Source organism: Lygodium microphyllum, chromosome 25, assembly GCF_053477565.2.
Source record: "Lygodium microphyllum isolate KBCC chromosome 25, Lygodium_microphyllum_v1.1.10, whole genome shotgun sequence".
NCBI classification, from domain to species: Eukaryota; Viridiplantae; Streptophyta; class Polypodiopsida; order Schizaeales; family Lygodiaceae; genus Lygodium; species Lygodium microphyllum.
Window position 1 is genome coordinate 64117031 of NC_141159.1, and position 19481 is coordinate 64136511.

The following is a 19481-nucleotide window of genomic DNA, read 5'->3' on the forward strand; positions in this document are numbered from 1 at the left end:
CCATCAGAGCCATCAGAAATCTATGTGGATTCACTGCAATAAGTTACGACATGGGGGTTCATGGATATGAAACCCCATGTATCCAAGTTTTGATATTGTAACATATCTAGTGCTGTTCCATCTTGTTGACTCAAATCTAGGCTGTGACTTTATACCACTAAGGTTTGTGATACATTTTCAAAGCCGACCTTCCAAGTGTAAGAGTGATCCCCTTCTTGTCTAATTTGGTAACACAATATATTTTGAAACCTAGGTGGACAAAAGTAAGCTTCTTATGCTCTTTTGCAGCTAATGTGGATGGAAGGATGATGTTTTGATGGATACTTTAATTTTTTGATTGAAAATTATTTACTTCTTGAGATTCAACATAACTTGCAGGTATTTTAACAACCTTCAAATAGTATATGTGCAATTAACATGTTTTCTGTTGCAACTTCCACAAGAATCTCTCAATCAATCAAGTGCCATTACATAGAGTGTGAGCAAATGCCAGCAAGAGGCCTAATAGATTGCAAAAGATGTGTAAACAACACATTTTGTGATCTTTAATGAACAAGCAACTCAAGGAACAGAGAAGCTCACTGCAATGTATCTGGAGCAGAAGCAAAGGATTGAAGTAGAGATGGAAGAAATAAAATGCTGAGAAGAATGCAATGAGATAAATCATCTTTAATGAACAAGCAGCTCAAGGAATGGAGAAGCTCATTGCAATGTGTCTGGAGCAGAAGGGAAGGCTTGAAGCATAGATGGAAGAAAGCCCTCATAACTTAGGGTGCAGCTGGTGTTGAAGAGTATTGGTGCGAGATAGAGGTAAGGGGATAAGGAGGGTTGGCTGAAGAATGGATGGATGGAGTGAGGGGGCAGGTTGCCTATAAATAGGCATATTGAGGCCACAATTGGTATATAAACTGGATGGGCCCAAAATGTGGGACTCTATAGTTATAGGAGGTGTAGACGTAGAGGTAGAGGAAGGCTCTAATGTAGCTCCTTCCTTCATTTTTGGATGAAGATGAGGGTATTTCTTGTAGCACTTCTCCTTGGGGTGTGAGGTCTTCCCATGGTGTGGATGCTTGGGATATCCTTTGTGCTTCCCCTTTGAATTTGTATCAAAGTCTGAAGACGACCCCAATTTCTTGGACTTATTTTGTCTTTTTTCTGGTTGGCATTTCCTTTACCCAAAGATGTTGCTGCAAGGGCATGGCTTTGTGTTTTGGCTTTGCTGGAATCTGTCTTCCTGCAATGGCATCCTACTCAAGCACCATCAAAACTAGCTTCTCCCAAGTGATAGTTGTTAGAGATTTGGTTATTTTGAGGACGGGCATAGTTATGATAGGGTAGTTTACGGTAGATTCATGGAGTATAGGAGAGGTTGGACAGCGTTTTGCAGCTGCTAGCATATTTTGGTTAGTTTCAGGTAGGCCGGAATTTTGGTGAGAATCAGCATTAAGTTGCTGTAAATTGTATTTTTGTGGGCATGCATTTCGAGGCAAGCATGGTACAACAATGCATGCTGTTATTTGCAAGCTAAGTGCTGATTTGGGTGACATTGGGCACACTATGGCATTTTTCTGATAGTTTGGTACTTGTATCTTAATCCCATGGGGATTTTTGGTACTCCGAGGAGTACACTCTACACTTTAGCTCTGAAGAATTTGGCAGTATGGCATGTTAGGGACAAGCAACATCCTTGGTGTCTGATTTGTAGCAACCAGGAGGTCTTGCACCTCGGACACCTCAGTGTAAGACTCAAGGATAGGTTGATGGTGATGTTGCCCTTTCTCCTTCTCCTAAGGAGGATCAGAGGAAATGGGACTCAAAGGATGCACATGCACTTTCTTTGATTGCCTTATTAGTTAAAAGGGCCATCATTCAGCACATTCGGTCTTGTAGGATCTTAAAATCAGCACGGGATGTACTTGACCGTATGCTTGTAGCACGCAATGAGGTGAGGATATCCTATCTCTGTAGAGAGTTGGCTAATGTGAACATGGATGAGGGTGATAGCATGATAGATCACCTTACTCACATACGGGATTTGGGCAAACAATTGCTCAATGTTGATGAGGTCATTCAGGGTGTTGAATTGATAAATATCACATTGAACTCTCTTCTTGAGTCATATCTTGGTTTCCACACCTCTGTGATATTATCTTTTTTTTGGTTTGGGGGGGGGGGGGGGGGGGCGCTGGGGGCAACAGCCCCTTACATTTGTGGAGTTGGAAGGCCTCTTGTTGTAAGAGGAACAAACTCGGAAGATGGTAGCATTGTGTTCAAGTGATGTGGCTATGCTTTCTAAGTTTAATGGCAAGGGAAAAGCTAGGTAAAACACAAAAAATCAGTGAAAGGGTGATGCTGGACAGCCATCAAATAAGGCTGTCCAAGACATAGAAAAGTCTAAAAAGAAGGGAAAATGTCATCATTGCAAAAAGCCCAGCCATTATATTGATGAATGTATGAAAAGATTGGCCAAAGAGGAGGACTCCGGTTTGGTTGTCCAAGAGACACAAGCCAGCAAATCTTTAGATGGTGATGCTCTAGCTAACTTTCGGAGGAGGACTATACATTTCTCACATGTAGTTATGATTCTTCAATAGCTGATTTAGCATTTAATGTTGTTGAAATGTAGTAAGCATGGTATTTTGATAGTGGGGCGTCAAAGCACATCACTTGTAGGAAGCGTCTGTTTACCTCTTTGCATTCAACCCTTGCTAGGAAGTGTATTACATGTGCGAACAAGGGCAATATGATGTATGTAACATTGGTATAGTCACTATTACTGTTGCAGATGGTTCTGATTTTATACTTCTAGATGCCTTGTTTGTGCTTGGCATTACAAAGAACTTGCTATCTATCTTTGCTTTTAATAAGCATGGCTTTCAGGTTATCGTTGAGGATGACAAATGCATTGACAGAGACAGAGAGATGGATTATGCACTTTGGCTGTTCGGCACCCTGTATAAGGGTCTATTTTTTGTTGGATACCTATGACGGACAATCTCATGATTCTTTGGTAGTCTCTACTCTTTTGTTGTAGAATGTAGAGCTAGGGCATGCATGCTATGGACATATGAGTTTTAGGAGTTTGATGATCCTTCAAAGGTGTCATATGGTAGATGCATTGCCTCCAGTGGAGACTCTACCTCCTCATGCATATGAGGGATGTATTTTGGGCAAAATGCACAGGTTTGCTTTAAAAAAGGATGGTGTAGTGCGTGTTGTCCAAACAATGCAGCTTATTCACTCTGATGTTTGTGGTCCCACGAGGACAGGTGCACTTGGGGGTCATATTTACTTTGTTACATTTATTGATGACTACTCTTGGTATACATGGGTGTATGGGCTGAACGCAAATCTAATGTATTTGTGCATTTTAAATTTCGTATTGCAAAGCTCGAGGCTGAAATTGGCTTGAAAGTGTATACACTTCGCTCAGATAGAGGAGGGGAGTACATGTCTCATGCTTTTGAGACATATTTATGTGATCATGACATTACACATCAAGCCCCTTAGCAAAATGGTATTGGCACTTATGGAGATGACTCGTTGTATGCTGAAAAGCAAGGGGTTGCCTCGTAAAGTTTGGCTAGAAGACCTTCAATGTGCAAATCATGTGTTAAATCGTGCACCCACTAAGGCATTGAAGACGATCATACCGCTCGAAGCTTGGCATGGCAAGAAACCCAAAGTTGATTACTTTCGGATGTTTGGTTGCATAGCCTATGCACACGTTCCGAAAGAGCTTTGTGGGAAGCTTGATGACAAGGCTGTAAAATGCATATTTATTGGCTATAGTTCAGAGAGCAAGGGCTATCGCTTGTATGACCCATGCACGAAAAAAGTTTTTGTAAGTAGGGATGTCATATTTGCTGAAAATGCTACATTTTCACATGATTTGTTTCAAATGCCAATCACCCTTGAGGGTCCTTTGCCCCTTTCTTTGGAGTTCGTGCTTGTTGTAAATGGTAGGACAGACTCATTACATGAAGTTGTTGTTGCATCATATGCTCTCGAACAATAGGATATTGATGATGGTTTGTTACGTGTAGTGGAAGATGCAATATAGCATGAAAGGATTGCTGTAAATGCAACCAAAACAGTCCCGAGATGGTTGTTACATACTCTCCAGGAGAGTAAAATGGATGTTCCTTTACCTCAACGCATTAGGAGGGCTGCTAGACATGCAACACATGATGTAGGGGAGGCACATTTGGCTGATTTTACGGAAGTAGACGATTGTGATGAGCATGTATTTATGAGCTCACTGTTGGATGATGATAAATCTACTTACTTGGACGAAGTTTAGCAAGATGTATATTGGATGTAGGTCATGCATGACGAGTTAGACTCTATTGCCACTAAACTCTACATGGGATCTTGTGGATTTACCACTTGGTAAGAAGGCCATTGACACAAAATGGATTTTTAAACTTAAAGGCAAGGCTGATGGTACTGTTGATAGGTACAAAGCATGATGAGTAGCAAAAGGCTATGCATAGAAGAAGGGCATAGATTATGAGAAAACTTTTGCTTCTATATCTTGTATGAGTATTGTGAGATGTGTTATTGCTATGGCGGCAAATTATGGTTGGAAAGTACATCGGTTGGACATTAAGACATCATTTTTGAATGGGGATTTGCACGAGGATGTTTATGTGTCATAGCCTCTAGGGTTTGTGGTCAAGGGGAAAGAGCACATGGTATGCAAGTTGCGTAAAGCTCTTTATGGTGTCAAACAGACTTCTTGTGTATGGTATTCTAAAACTGATGCTTATTTGGCTAGCAAAGGGTTAAAAAATAGTCCAACTGCTCTCACTCTATACATTAAGAATGAAGGGGACTTGTTGATCAGTATTCTTTATGTTGATGATATGCTACTCATTGGACCTATAGAGGAAAAAATTATAGATTTTAAGGTTGAATTAAAACATGCATTTGCTATGTTAGATCTGGGCTGCCTACACTATTATTTGGGCATTCAGCTTACCCAAAATCAATATGGTATCATCATGTCACAGTCATAGTATGTGGATGAGTTGTTACATCAGTTTAATATGCAAGATTGCAAATCTATGTACATTCCTATGGAGCGAGGCTATCTATGCATGATGGTGAAGAGATGTCTGATGTTGCAATTTACAGGCAAGCTATTGGTGGTTTTATTTACCTTTGCAACATGCACTGTGACATTTAGTATGTAGTATCTTAGGTGAGGAGATATATGCAGAGCTCACGGACCGTACATTGGTAATCTGTTAAGCGGATCTTCAAATATTTGCAAGGTACTCTTGATGGCAATCTACTGGTGGACATTGTTTCTTTTTGGCCCACTCATGCATTAATTGGTTAATCAAGAAATAGTATACAGTGGCTACCTCATCTTGTGAGGCTGAATGTAGGGTAGCCTTCATGACAATGGGGGAATGTGTATGGTACGTTGTTGGTTGATCTACTTTTACCATTGGAGGGTTCTACACCTATTCTTTTTGACAGTCAAAGTGATATTGTTGTGGTATGAAATCTTGTGTTTTTTGCTTGCACGAAACACATTGAGATGCATTACCATTATGTCAGAGAGAGATGCCATGCAAGAGAGATCAACTTGATGTATGTACCCACCTAGGAAAATGTTGCAGACATTTTCACCAAGGCACTACCATGTGAGAAGTTTGAGGCTTTTCGAAAGTCTTTAAACTTATTACCCTTTGGTGATTGATCATCCTTGTAGTTCATCACATTGGGATTGCAAGGGGGTGTTAGGATTTGTCAATTTTGGGCAGTGCCCATGTAATTTATGTGGTGTGGATACTTTAGTGTCACTTTAGTGTGTGTGTACATAGTGTTGTCACATTTAAAAGTATTGACAATAGGGATTAGAGTAAGTTAGCTCAACTCTAGTTAGTTGGTGGAGGGTTGGTTAGGTCAACCTTGACCTAACTCATTGTCATTGTCTCGTTTCTCTCTCCTTCATAACCGATTTTGATTTCTCACAATTGCTTCACATTGGATATAATTGCTATCTCTTGGAGTAGTAAGAAGCAGCACACAATTGCCTTATCATCTATAGAGGCAGAGTATAAAGCGGTGTCTTCTACCTCATTTGGCTGTGTGGCTTCAAAGGTTGTTAGGAGAGCTTGGCTATTCTTAGATAGGTCCTACTACATTGCATTGTGAGAATGATGGTTGCATTGCTTTGGCACGGAATCCCGTATTTTATGCTATGTCAAAGCACATTGAGATACAATACCATTTCATTTGGGATAAGATCTTGGATGAGACCATTGATGTGGTGTATTGCAAGACAGAGGATAACTTGGTAGATTTGTTTACGAAGGTCCTTTCTCAGGCCCTTCTTCGATAGCACTCTAGATCCTTGAGCCTCATGCCCTGCCCATGATTTGAGAGGAGGTATCCGAGATTTATTCGTCCCTTGGATAGGCATTGGCAATTTATGGTTATATAGTTAGCACTCTCAGTCATAGTTATGCATTTCCTAGATATAGGTCGAACAGTTTTTTGCAGCCATTTTGTGATTTCCAGCATTGTTGGGTGGTTAGGCTGGCCTTGCAAGCTATGTAGATGCCATGTGGCATGGGCAGTACAATGTAGTATTTTTGATTCATAATTTATTGCTGCTACTCATTATTTGCAGTAGTTGGCTAGTTTAAACTAGCCGACCTGATCATTTTTATGATTTTTTATGCCTATTTATTAGCTTGCCAGCCTATGAAAACATTCACTTGGTTTTTTCAGGTGGGAGAGCGATCGTCTAGTAGAGATACACTGCACAACCCGTTGTACATATCTACCTTCTTCATTTGAGTGTTCATTCGCTATAGATTTTTGCATTCTATTGTCTCTTTTCTCTCTCCCTCTTCTCTCTACGTTCATTTTATTTCAATCTGATCATATGCTTCCGCATTCGTTGCACTTTGACATGACCATCCATTATCAGCCCAAGTTCTTTCCAAAGTTTATTGTTTGGAGAATGTGGGGTTGGTAAAGGTACAGACAAATAGGGATAAATTGAATGCTTGCATTTGTTCTTTCCTATTTATCTCATCCACACTGGTCGTGATAGCCTACATTGAGCATCTAACTAATGCTCGAGAGATATGGTTGGCATTGGATCTCAACTTTATGATTAGATGACCGCAGTGAAGGAGGTGTCTCTAGAGGTGTAGATATAGAAGTTGAAAATGAACAAGTTTGTTTCCATGTGGAAGGATGTCAACAAACTGTGGCAATTGCAAATGCAAGTACAAAATGTCATGAGGATGATCACTTTTGAAGACATGGCGATAACTCTCTTGTCATTGTTAGTGTCTTGAGTTAGTGCTTTCTACTTTGCCTTGATTGGATTAAGGCGGATAGAGACCCTCAAGTGGTAGGAGTTGCCTTGATTGCATTAAGGTGGATAGAGACCCTCAAGTGGGAGGAGTTGGTTTCGATGGTCTTGGGTTAGGAGGAGCAGCTCAAAGGTTAGAACGCTCCAAAGACAAGGGCTATGACAGTCCAAGGTTTCCAAAAGATGGGGAAGGACAACAAGGAGGAGGAGGAGGAGAAACCCAAGATAGAAGAAGAGTCTACTTGCTGCAAGGTTAGAACGCCCCAAAGACAAGGGCTTTGACATATCAAGCTTTCCAAAAGATGGGGAAGGACAAGAAGAAGGAGGAGGAGAAACCCAAGATAGAAGAAGAGTCTACTTACTACATCGGTGGTAAGACAAGTCATTGGAAGAAGGATTGCCTTGATAAGAACAAGAAGGACAACAAGCAAGAGACATTTATGGAGGACTCAGGAGTAGTGACTGCTTCTTTATCAGCAACTTTTCTTTATTTGGAGGTGATTGAGGATTCTATATCAGCGGCTTCTATGCAACGATGATGGCCCCACAATCTTGTGAGTGGATCGTGGATAGTGGTGCTTCTCGTCACATGACTCCTTCCTGTGATGGCATTGCTTATATGTGACCTTCGTATGGGCAAATTCTGATATAGTTGTTAGTTCCTATGAAAGACAAGGGTAATTTGCAACTAATTTCGGATGGGCATGGCGGTGCCTACACATTGGAGGTTCTCTGTGTGTCAAGCTTGGGCTATCATTTACTTTTAGTGAGCAAGATTTGTGCACTTGAGCTCATGGTCGAGTTTTATAAGGACTCCTTTCGAGTTCTTGATGGTACGATCCAATAAGTTCTTTGTACAAGATATGAGGAGAATGGAGTCTACAAGTTCTTTGGCCTTTACTTCTCTTCTTCTCTCTTCTCAGACATAAATCAAGTTGTGGCATGCTCCATTTGGCTACCTCAACTATGAATATCTTCAGAAGGCTAGTTGTGGTTGATTTATTCGTGGATTGCTGAATGTGGAGGTGAGCTATCTACCATGTGTGTCTTGAATTTGAGCCAAGCAACATAGAGATGCGATTCCCAACAAGGCTTCATGGAGAGTGAAGGAGCCCTTTGAGCTTGTTTCAATAGACTTCCATGGATTGATGAGGATGGAGTCTCTTAAGGGGAGTTTGTGTTTTATGCTAATTGTTGAGGATTTTAGCAGGATGACATGGGCATACTTTTTGGCTCTCAAATCAAAAGCATTCTTGCATTTCAAGGATTGGTTCATCTTTGAGGAGAACCGGTTTGGTCGGAAACTATAGACCTTGCAATTTGACAAACGTGGAGAGGTTATCTCCAATGAGTTTCCGGAATTCTGTGTGGATTGTGGCATGCATCAGAAGTTTGTCAACACAAACACGCCTTAGGAGAATAGCACATTGGAGTGGAAGAACCGGAGCATGATCGAGATGGTGTGGATAACGATGGAGCATTAGTAGACACTTTAGTGTCTCTGGGTTGAAGTAGTGGCTACCATTGTCCATATCCTAAATTAGTCATGTATCTTGGCCATGGATGGTATGGCATCTTTTGAGGCTTATTATGGTCTAAAACGGAATGTGTCTTATTTTAGGGTGTTCGTGTGTGATGCTTATGTTCACATCCTGAAGAAACAACGAGATAAGTTTGAGACGGCTTTCAAGAGACAGGTATTCATGGGATGTAGCTCTTAAGTCACAGGGATACAATGGGATGTCTACACGAGTTGAGATGTGTTCCTTGAGTTTCCAGCTGTAGAGGGGGGTGAGGAGCATCCCATTCTTGGAGATTTGGGTGACCATTGGGCACTGAGCTAGTGTCTTTGGAGCCTTTGCTTGTTGAGGTTTCACCTCTAGTGGAGGAGATTGGTTCATCATCAAATTCGTCTTCAAGTCGGCATTAGTGGATGTTTCATAGTCTTTAGCTAAGGCAAATCAAGAAGGGGGGGGTGGGGGTGTTGGGATAAAGGCCCGGTTTAACCCCTCATGTATAGTACACACACATTGTACATGTGAATGCACCCTTACGTGCCCTAAGTATAAATACATTTTACTCTTTGTGTACCAATACATTTGTTGGTACACTCTAGTTGAATCGTACTTAACTCTGCTCTCTAACTCTCTCTCTTCAGCCATCACACTCTCACGCTCACTTCTCGAACTTCTGTCACCCTTAGTTGATAACCCCAACAACTAGTATCAGAGCGTCAGGTTCTGTGTGCTTCTCGAGATCTGACGGGATCAGCTGACAGTGCTGACGACCAGTAGACAGCTGGAGTTCTTGGCGACTTGTGTGTGGGGCATCTGCAAGGAATAGTTCAGGCGATTGGTGGCGTGATGACGAACCGGGCAGACAGAAGCAAGCGTGTGGCGTGACTGGGCTGCAGAAGGCGACGACTGCTAGATTTGCGTCAACTAGTAGTTGTGACGTGACTAGGAAAGCCGGGTAAAACAGGCGATGTCTGTCCGAGCGCAGGTGGGCAGTCAGGTGTAGGCGACGTGACGCCTGATGGGTCAACGGACCCACGTCAGGTCACGTAAAGCTTTTTTTTTTTCTTTGTTAGAAATCAAATCTTCCCCTTAATCTTTTCAGCCATCACTTACTCTTGGTGGGGGTTGACGTGTGAAAGCACAGTTGCCAATTCTGTGCAAAATTGAGCCAGAAATTTGGGGCTTTTCCCAGAATTGACTCTGCTTATGCACGTCAGTGATTTTGAAGTTAGGAATTGCAGACATTGCGTGTTGTGACCTCAATTAATTTGGGGATTTTGTCAAATTAGTCAGAATTTTACTCCTTTGAGCAAAATTTCTTGACATTGGATCCTAGAAATTTGGGGCTTTTCATGTATTGGCAAAGTTTTGCTTAGCTGGGTCAGATTGGCTGACATTTATGCAATTTTGGACTTGAAATTTTGGGGATTTGCATAGAATTTGATAAATTTCTGCATTTTTGCCCGTGTGGTGGGTGGTTCATGTACAAACAACAGAGACTTATTCTTGGTTGAGAAAGAAAAACAATGTATTTTGCTGGTTCAGCTTGTGCTTCTGCAGTTTAGTGCATTTACTCTTGTGTTTGTGATAAAATGGCTGCAACTTCTTCCAGTTCAGACGTCAAGAGTTTGATGGAGATCAAACGGTTTGATGGCCATGGCTTTGACCTTTGGAAAGACCGTATGCAAGGCATTTTGTTTCTAAAGGATTGTGAGGATGCTTTGCTGGAAGATAAAACCCGCACTAATGTCTGATGCAGATTGGGCCAGAGCAAATAAAAAGGCCATGGCTTACATAAAGATGGGTGTCACCGATGACATCTTGACAGACATTAAGGGTTTAGATACAGGTTATGCAAAATGGGAGAAGCTGAAAACTACCTATGAGATCACCACACCTGTTAATCAAGTGCATTTAATGTGCAAGTTGGTGAATATGTGATTGGATGAGTCATAGCCTGCAACTGAGCACTTGAGTGCATTTACAGGTATTGTAAATCAGCTCAAAGATGCAAATTTGGACTTTGATGATAAGTTGAGGGCGATCTTTTTGATCATGACACTGCTTGACTCTTGGGAGACCTTGGTGGTTTCACTCAGCAATAACTACAATCTCTCATATGATGGGGTGAGGGGTTCTATCTTGAATGAAGAAATTAGACGTATGCCTAGTGGAGAAGATAGCAACTCAGCTTATAATGTAAGAGGGAGAGCTGGAAAGAAAAATGCAAATGCAGGACAGAGAAACAGGAGCAAGAGCAAGGGAAAGGAAAAGAGTGATATTACTTGCTATTACTGTGGTCGAAAGGGCTACAAGAAACCTGATTGCAGGTATTACAAGAAGGAACAAGAGAGAAAGAAGAATGCAGGAGATAGAAAGAAGAAGGAAGATAAGACAGATGCATCTGAGGCAACCAAAGGCAAAGAAAAGGCCAACGAGGCCTCTAGTGTGGTCATAGAGGAGTTTTCAGATACAGAGGTTGATGTATTATGTGTAGTTGATTATGATGCCCTTGTATGTCACATGCAGGATATGCAGATTACCAAGGCTGATGTGATTGATGCACTTTTGTCAATGGATGATGGTGTCACTCAAACTTGGATTGTAGACTCTGGTGTCTCTTTCCATGTAACTCCTTGGTTGGAGTGTTTTGCTATCTTCAATGCATGCAGTTCTGGAAAGGTGTATCTTGGAAATAACCATGCTTGCAGCATTGATGGGATTGGCACTGTACACTTGTCTTTAGACAATGGTCAAGAGATTGTGTTGAAAGATATCAGATATGTGCTTGGCATAAAAAAGAGTTTACTATCTGTTGGTTAGCTTGACTTGTATGGCTACTTCACACTGTTTGGTGGTGGTTTGTGGAAAGTGAAAAAGGGTTCGATGCTGATTGCAAAAGGAACCAAGAAGGGTACTTTGTATTGTTTGCACTGTAAAGCCTTGAATGGCAAGTTCTTGCAATTGCTGAAATTTGCAGCCACTTGGAGTTATGGCATAAGAGATTAGGCCATATGAACCGAAAAGGACTTGATGTCCTTACCTCTCTGAAGAGGGTTGATGGAAAAGGCTCTAAACTTGACTTTTGTAACGAGTGTTAGTTTGGAAAGCAAATAAAAAATTCCTTTTACTTTGGTGTCTCTCGTAAGTCCAATGTCTTGGACTTAGTGCATTCTGATGTATGTAGTATGCTTGTGAAATCATTGGGTGGTGCTGCATATTTGATCTCCTTTATTGATGACTGGTCCAAGAAGATTTGGGTATACTTGCTGAAAAAGGAAAGTGAAGTGTTTGCCGTTTTTAAAACTTTTCATGCATTTGTGACCACTCAGACATGTAGAAAGCTGATATGCTTGAGAACTGATAATGGGAATGAGTTCACATCGACTGAATTCAAGTAATTTTGTGACTTGCATGGTATTAAGAGGGAGCTTATAGCCCATTACAACCCTTCTTCAAATGGGATGGTTGAAAGATATAATAGGACTTTATGTGAAAGAGTGCGGTGTATGCTGTCCATGCTAATCTTCCTCATGAATTTTGGGGAGAGGCACTCAAAACCGCGGTTTACATTTGCAACTGCTCTCCAAACATGTCCTTAAATAATGGCATCCCTGAGGAGGTTTGGTCTTGCAAATCGGCCTCATATGACCATTTATGCATATTTGGCTGTGATGCTTTTGTGCATGTTAGGGATGCGCTGAGGAACAAACTTGACCCAAAATCCACCAAAGGTATTTTCGTGGGCTATGGTGATGAGGGTGAATTTGGCTATAGAGTGTGGTTACCTCAGTCCAAGAAAATTATTTGCAGCCGTAATGTTGTGTTTAATGAGGCAAAATTGCTGAAAGGTAGTTTAGCCTCTAATGAAGATATGAAAAAGGTGAAATTTCAGAGTTTACAGCCACCTATTACTTAAGAAAAGGAGCCTCATGGTGTTGTACCACAGGCTGAAATTGATGATCAGCTGGTTATTTTTGAGCCAGATGATGATGGACAGCAAATAGCACAAGGAGGTCACGGATAGCAAGATAGACTTGCTGATTATGAAAATGCAGGTGCTGGTAATGGAAATGAAGGTGCTGTACAGCATGAACAACATGCTGAAAATGGCTTACAGTAGCCAATAAATGCTGAAAATAATATATCTCCAGATGTAGACTCAATTCCTAAAAATGTTGATCATTGGGTACGTAGGTCTCATGCGTAAGAAGACAACCACATAGGTTTGACCCCTCCTTGCATTATGTGATGCTTACAGATGAGAGTGAGCCTCTTACATACAAAGAGGCCAAGTCATGTGAATTTAGTAGTAAGTGGGAGCTAGTTATGCAGGAAGAGATTAAATCTCTATATGCAAATGATACTTGGGATCTTGTGTCATTCCCCAAGGGAAGGAAGCCACTTCTAAACAAATGGGTGAACAAAGTAAAGACAGTTGATGGGAAACCCAAGTGCAAAGCAAGGCTGGTTGCCAAAGGGTATGCATAAAAGAAAGGCATTGACTTTCAAGAGGTCTTTTCACCTGTTGTGAAGATGACCACTCTATGTGTGCCTTTTGCTCTCACTGCTATTTTAGATTTGTTGAGCTCAGTGGCGCTAGGATCGAGACACGCAGTGCTTGCTAGCAACAAACACACAGAGAGAGAGAGAGAGAGAGAGAGAGAGAGAGAGAGAGAGAGTGCAGAGTAGAGAGTAGAGTGAGCACGACTTGTGGGTACAATGATGACTCATGAGTGTACCTCTTTAGGTATTTAGATAGATATATATATATATATATATATGAAAGTACAAGTGTACTAAGGGTATGTTCACACCCAAGCACATATAAAAGGCACGAGGGCCCTTTATTCCCAACAACCTTCCATCTGAAGGCAATGTGCCTTAAGAGGAGAAAAGAATCATCAGCTAAGTCTAGATATGTACAAAGCTGAAATACATATATCTATCCAACCTCCATCATCTGTCGGCAATGAGCAAACCGCTCTGTTGAAAGACTCTTCGTGAGAAGGTTTGCAGGATTATCATTTGTATGCACTTTGACAAGCTCAATGCTCTTGCTGTCAAGTACATCTCTAATGAAGTGGTACTTCACCTGTATGTGCTTTGTCTTTGCATGAAGACGGGATTCCGTGCTAGCATGATAGTACTCTGACTATCACAATGGAGAATAGGTAACTCTGTAATTCCAAGCTCTCCACCAAAGCCATAGTCTCCTTGCATGCCTCAGTGGTAGCCACATACTTTGCCTCTGTAGTAGACAATGCAATACACTTTTGTAGCTTGGAGATCCAAGAGATTGCTCCTCCTGTAAAGGTAAACACATACCTAGAAGTGGACTTTCTGCAATCCGTATGACCAGCATAGTCAGTATCCGTAAAGCCAACGATAGATGCCTTTTGCTTTCCAAAACATATGCACAAATCCTTTGTGCCTTTGAGGTATCTCATAATACCTTTCACTGCTTCCCAATGCTTTTTACCAGGGTTTGCCATGTATCTACTAACCACTTCCACTGCAAAGGCAATGTCAAGACGTGTAACAACCATAGCATACATCAAGCTGCCAATAGGTGAAGCATATGGTATCTTGGCTATTTCAGTCTTCTCATCATCAAATGTAGGGTTGTCCTCTGCACTGAGTTTCACATATGGAGGCAATGGAACCCCAATTGTTTCTCCCCCTCCATATTGAAACATTGCAAAACCTTGGAGATATACTCTTGCTGAGATAGATAGAGTAATCCTTTTGATCTATCTTTGAGTATTTGCATGCCAAGAATGTGATTTGCATCACCAAGATCCTTCATGTCAAAGCTGCCATGAAGACTTTGCTTTAGTGAGTCCAAGGCATAAGTATCCCTGCCAGCAATCAACATGTCATCAACGTATAGAACCAAGATAATCAAGTTGCCATCTGCGGCCTTCTTGGTGTACAAGCAGTGATCCACTTGACTTCTATGAAAACCTTGAGATTGCATAAATGTATCAAACTTATGATACCATTCTCTTGGTGCTTGTTCTAGCCCATATAAACTCCTTTTGAGTTTACATACCATCTTCTCTTTCCCTTTCGCCACAAGCCCTTCAGACTACTGCATATATATGTCTTCATGTAGATCACCATGTAAAAATGCAGTCTCTACATCCATCTGTATGAGCTCCATATTTTCAGCTACAACCAAGTCCAAAATGGTTCTCAATGTAGTCATCTTGACTAGAGGAGAGAATATCTTATCGAAGTTAACTCCATGTTTCTGCTTGTATCCCTTTGCAACCAATCTCGCTTTGTACTTTAGCGAGGAACCAGAAGTGACCTTCATCTTGTAAACCCATTTGCATGGAAGGGTTTTCTGCCCTTTAGGCAACTGCACCAAGTCCCAAGTGCCATTTTTCTCAAGAGATTCCATCTTTGACAACATGGCTTTATACCATTTCTTGCTGTCCTGTCTCCCCATTGCTTCCTTGAAGCAAAACGGTTTAGCACAGCCTGTCAGCATGACATAATCAGCCACATTGTTTGCACCAGGAACAAATCTATCAGGTTGTCTAGTAGCCCTAGATGATCTCCTAACCCAATGATCATTGTTTGCTGGTTGTTGAGCATTATCAGCTTGCTGTCTTGGCATTTCAGCCTGCAAATCAGCATTAATAGCTTGTTGTCCTGGTTGTTCCTGCACATCTAGTGGCTCATAATTATCGGCAATAGCTGGCCGATCATTTTCAGCATAATTTTCTACATGTGTAGGTTCATTTACAGCAGGTATTTGTTGCTGTATAGCGGGCATATTTTGCTGTCCAAAAGGAATTTCTTCTTGGAATACAACCCTATGGACCTCCTCAGTCTTTTCGGGCTGTTTAGACATATGATCTTCCCAGAAGATAATATCATTGTTGCGTACTACTTTCCTTTTCTCGGGATCCCATAATCTATACTCCATTTTACCCTCATCACCATATCCTAGGAAAATGCATTTATAGGACTTTGGCTCAAGTTTGTTGCGTTTTTCTTTACGAATGTGCACAAATGCTTTGCAGCCAAATACTTTCAAGTGTGCATATAAAGGTGGCATTCCCGACCACGCTTCTTGGGAAACTCCCCTCCCAAAGACCTGTTTGGTGACTGATTAATCAAGTGTACAGTTGTCATAACAATCTTTGCCCAAAAACCATGGGGTCATGCAGCATGAGACAGCATTGTACGGACCTTATCTTGTACGGTCCGATTCATATGCTTTGCAACTCCATTTTGGGGTGGATTATGAGGGGCAATGAACTCCCTTTTTATCCCTTTGTTGTCATAAAATGCCTGAAAGGCCTTGGACACATATTCCCCACCATTGTCAGAGCAAAGATACTTAAGTGTCTTATCAGTTTGATTTTCAACCAATGCCAATAATTTTTAAAGCTTGTTAAGCACTTCATCCTTGCTATGAATAGGATAAATCCATACCTTCCGTGTAGCATCATTGACAAAGGTGGCAAAATATTTCTTTCCCCCTAAACATAACCCTGGCATTTGACATGCATGGGAATGTACTAACTCTAGAGAAGAAGATTTCAGCGAAAGAGACTTCTTATGAGACATCTAGGCATGTTTACCATAAACACAATGATCACAATGCTCAAAATCAACATAACAAAGACAAGGCAAGTAACCCAAACGAGAGAGCACTTTTATTCCAGTTTGACTTATGTGTCCCAACCGGCCAAGCCACAAAGAAACACTTGGCTGCTCGATCACAGCAACAACATGATCACTCACACTAGATATATGGAGAGGATACAAGGTATCACTTTTACAACCTTTGGCAATCACTCTAGATCCCTTATAAATCTTCCATTTCCCATCACCAAAGGTCGTATGAAATCCATCGTCATCTAGCTGCCCTGTGCTAATCATGCTCTTCTTGAGCTGAGGTACATGCCGTACATCCTAAAGTGTGAAGACAGAGCCATGCTGAAACTGCAACTGCACATTGTCAATACCTGCAATGTCACATGCATAGTTGTCCCCAAGATGGACAACACCATGTCGACCCCCTGTATAGTCAGAGAACCACTCTCGAGAAAAGCCCCAAATTTTCAGAAGCAAATGTGTACAGATTTGTATTCTGTGCTTATACACGCGAATGTCCGGTAGGGAAACGAAAGGAAACCTCCTTTTTTCTTTTCTTTTAGATTTCAAAAAAAGAAAAAAAAAACGTTGACGACGACCCGCCTGGTCGCGCCCTTATGTCTGACCTGTCGGACAAGTCACGGCCTTCCCGTCGGAGCACCCGCTGAAGCCCGTCCGTCACTGTGCGTCAGCTGCCTGACCCGTCCACCTGGCACCGCGTCAGTTACCTGACCCACCTGTCGACCTGTAGCATGCCCTGCGACACCTGCAACTCCTCCTCGCCTGCGACACCTGCAACTCCTAGCCTGTGACACTTCCTGCTCGCTTGTGACACCTGCAACTTCCTCCTCGCCTGCGACACTTCTTGCTCTGATACGAGTTTGTTATGACAGAGAGCGCGAGGATCGAGACACGCAATGCTTTCTCACAACAAAGAGTAGAGAGCAGTAGAAAGGAGAGTGAGCACGACACAATGGGTATTCGGTACAATGATGAGTGTACCTCTTTAGGTTTTTGGATAGATATATATAAAAGTACAAATGTGCTAAGGGTTTGTTCACACCCGTGCACGTATAAAAGGCACGATGGCTCTTTATTCCCAACAATGAATACCAAGATCGGGGTTTCCCCTTAGAAATTGCAAAATATCCTCAAGCCTTCTAGTTGGGATCTATAGGAGTGGAAATAGCCTTGCAGCCCTCCATCTCAAACATAGTCAAAAGCTTTTGCACAGACCGCTATAGGGAGATTGAAACCCCCCTCGGAGTTTACTAAATCTCATGACCTAAAACAAAATGGAGAAGGTCCATATCTGTCATCTCAAATATGTCGTATAGTGCCTCCTTTGTCTGCTTGACCTTTTTGGGAATGGTCACCCGAGATCATCCACATAAAGCACGAGCAACGCATGCCGTCTAGGTGAGGTGTGGACATACAATTGGGAATTGGAAGTGGAATGCTGATATCCTAACTTCCCCTCGAGGAACGAGTCGATCTTCTCATTCCAAGCACGTGGAGCTTATTTGAGGCCATAAATGGCCTTCTTCAACCTGTACATCTGTCCATTGGATGAAGAAAACTAGGAGGTTGCTCAATATAGATCTCCTCGTTTAAATCTCTGTAAAGGAAGGAAGGCTTCCCATCAAGCTACTAAACTGGCCATCTTTTATGGTTGGCTAAGGCAAGAACGGCCCTTATGGTAGCCATTCGAGTTGTACGTATAAAGGTGTCATGGAAATCCACCCCTAGCCACTATGCAAAGCCCTTTGCAATGAGTTGTGCCTTGTGCTTATCTAGAGTACTATCACTATGGTACTTGGTCTTAAAGACCCATTTGGCTTTAGTCACCTTCTTATGAATGGGCCAAGCCACAAGATCCTAAGTGCCATTCCACTCAATTGCATTCAACTCTTGCTACATAGCCTTCTTCCAATGATGTGATTGTAAAGCCTCGTTCATGGAGCTGAGCTCCCTATCTTGCATGGCACGAGTCATCAAACAATAGTTAGTGCAAACAAGCTCGATGGAATGTTCCAGGTTCCTTGAAGAATGCTACAAGCCATCCTGTGGATGCCACTCCTTAGAGACTCCCTCAATCCCTGAATCAAGGAGTGTATCATGGTCCCCATGAGGAGGTGGCTGATACTCCCCTCACAACTTTGTCTTTGCCAAAGTCTCTGGAATATCCATTGGGGCTGGCTCAACGGGTGAGCAGAAATCTGCAGTCAATGAATGCTGAAATGGAGGTGGCAAAGATACAAACAGGTTGTTGAAGTATCTCCTCGATCCAATCTCTCTCACCACCACTTGAAAAACAAGAAAAGTGGGCAGGCTGACTGCTGGCTACAAATAGCATGAAAAATAGCCATAAAATGATCAGGGCAGCCAGCCAAAACTGGCAGACTACCCATAAACAAAATAGCAATTTGCTGTGGAACTGCCATGTGGCAGTGCTGCCTGTCCCAAAACTGTTCAACCTGCTTGGTAAAAGGTGCCCGCCCTTGTTGGTGGCTGAAAATGCCCAAAACTGACAAGAAATGCGTAACTGTGCCCGAGAGAACTAATTGTACCAAGTGTAGCTTGACAATGCTAGACCAGGGGATGACTAAATCTCTAACAAAAACCATGACAGCAAACTCAAATTAAGGATAAAGCCAAATTGGCCTCTTCTTTTGACTCTCAAATGCAAAGAATGAGGGTAACAAAATGCTTATGGTCATTTTGTCGCATAGGCTCTTGTTGCTATTGCGTATAATGAAGAGCCCATATCTTTAGATGATACTTCTTAGAGTGAGCATTGAATGATGTCAATGCAATTAGAGTTGGATTCTATATATAAAAATAGCACATGAGAGCTATGTGACTTGCCTCCTGGCAAGTGTGCTATAGGCACAAAGTGGGTTTATAAATTAAAACGCAGATGTGATGGTAGCATTGAGCACGCCTTATTACCAAAGGGTATGCCAAATAGCACGAGATTGTCTAGGATAAGACGTTTGCCC

The 19481-nt window shown here is 41.9% G+C and overlaps 1 protein-coding gene across 2 annotated transcripts in view; it reads left to right on the forward strand.

The window, feature by feature from the left end:
• Positions 1-19481, forward strand: part of LOC148014305 (FAD synthetase 1, chloroplastic-like) — a 53685-nt gene that overhangs the window by 29141 nt on the left and 5063 nt on the right. The window lies entirely within an intron of this gene.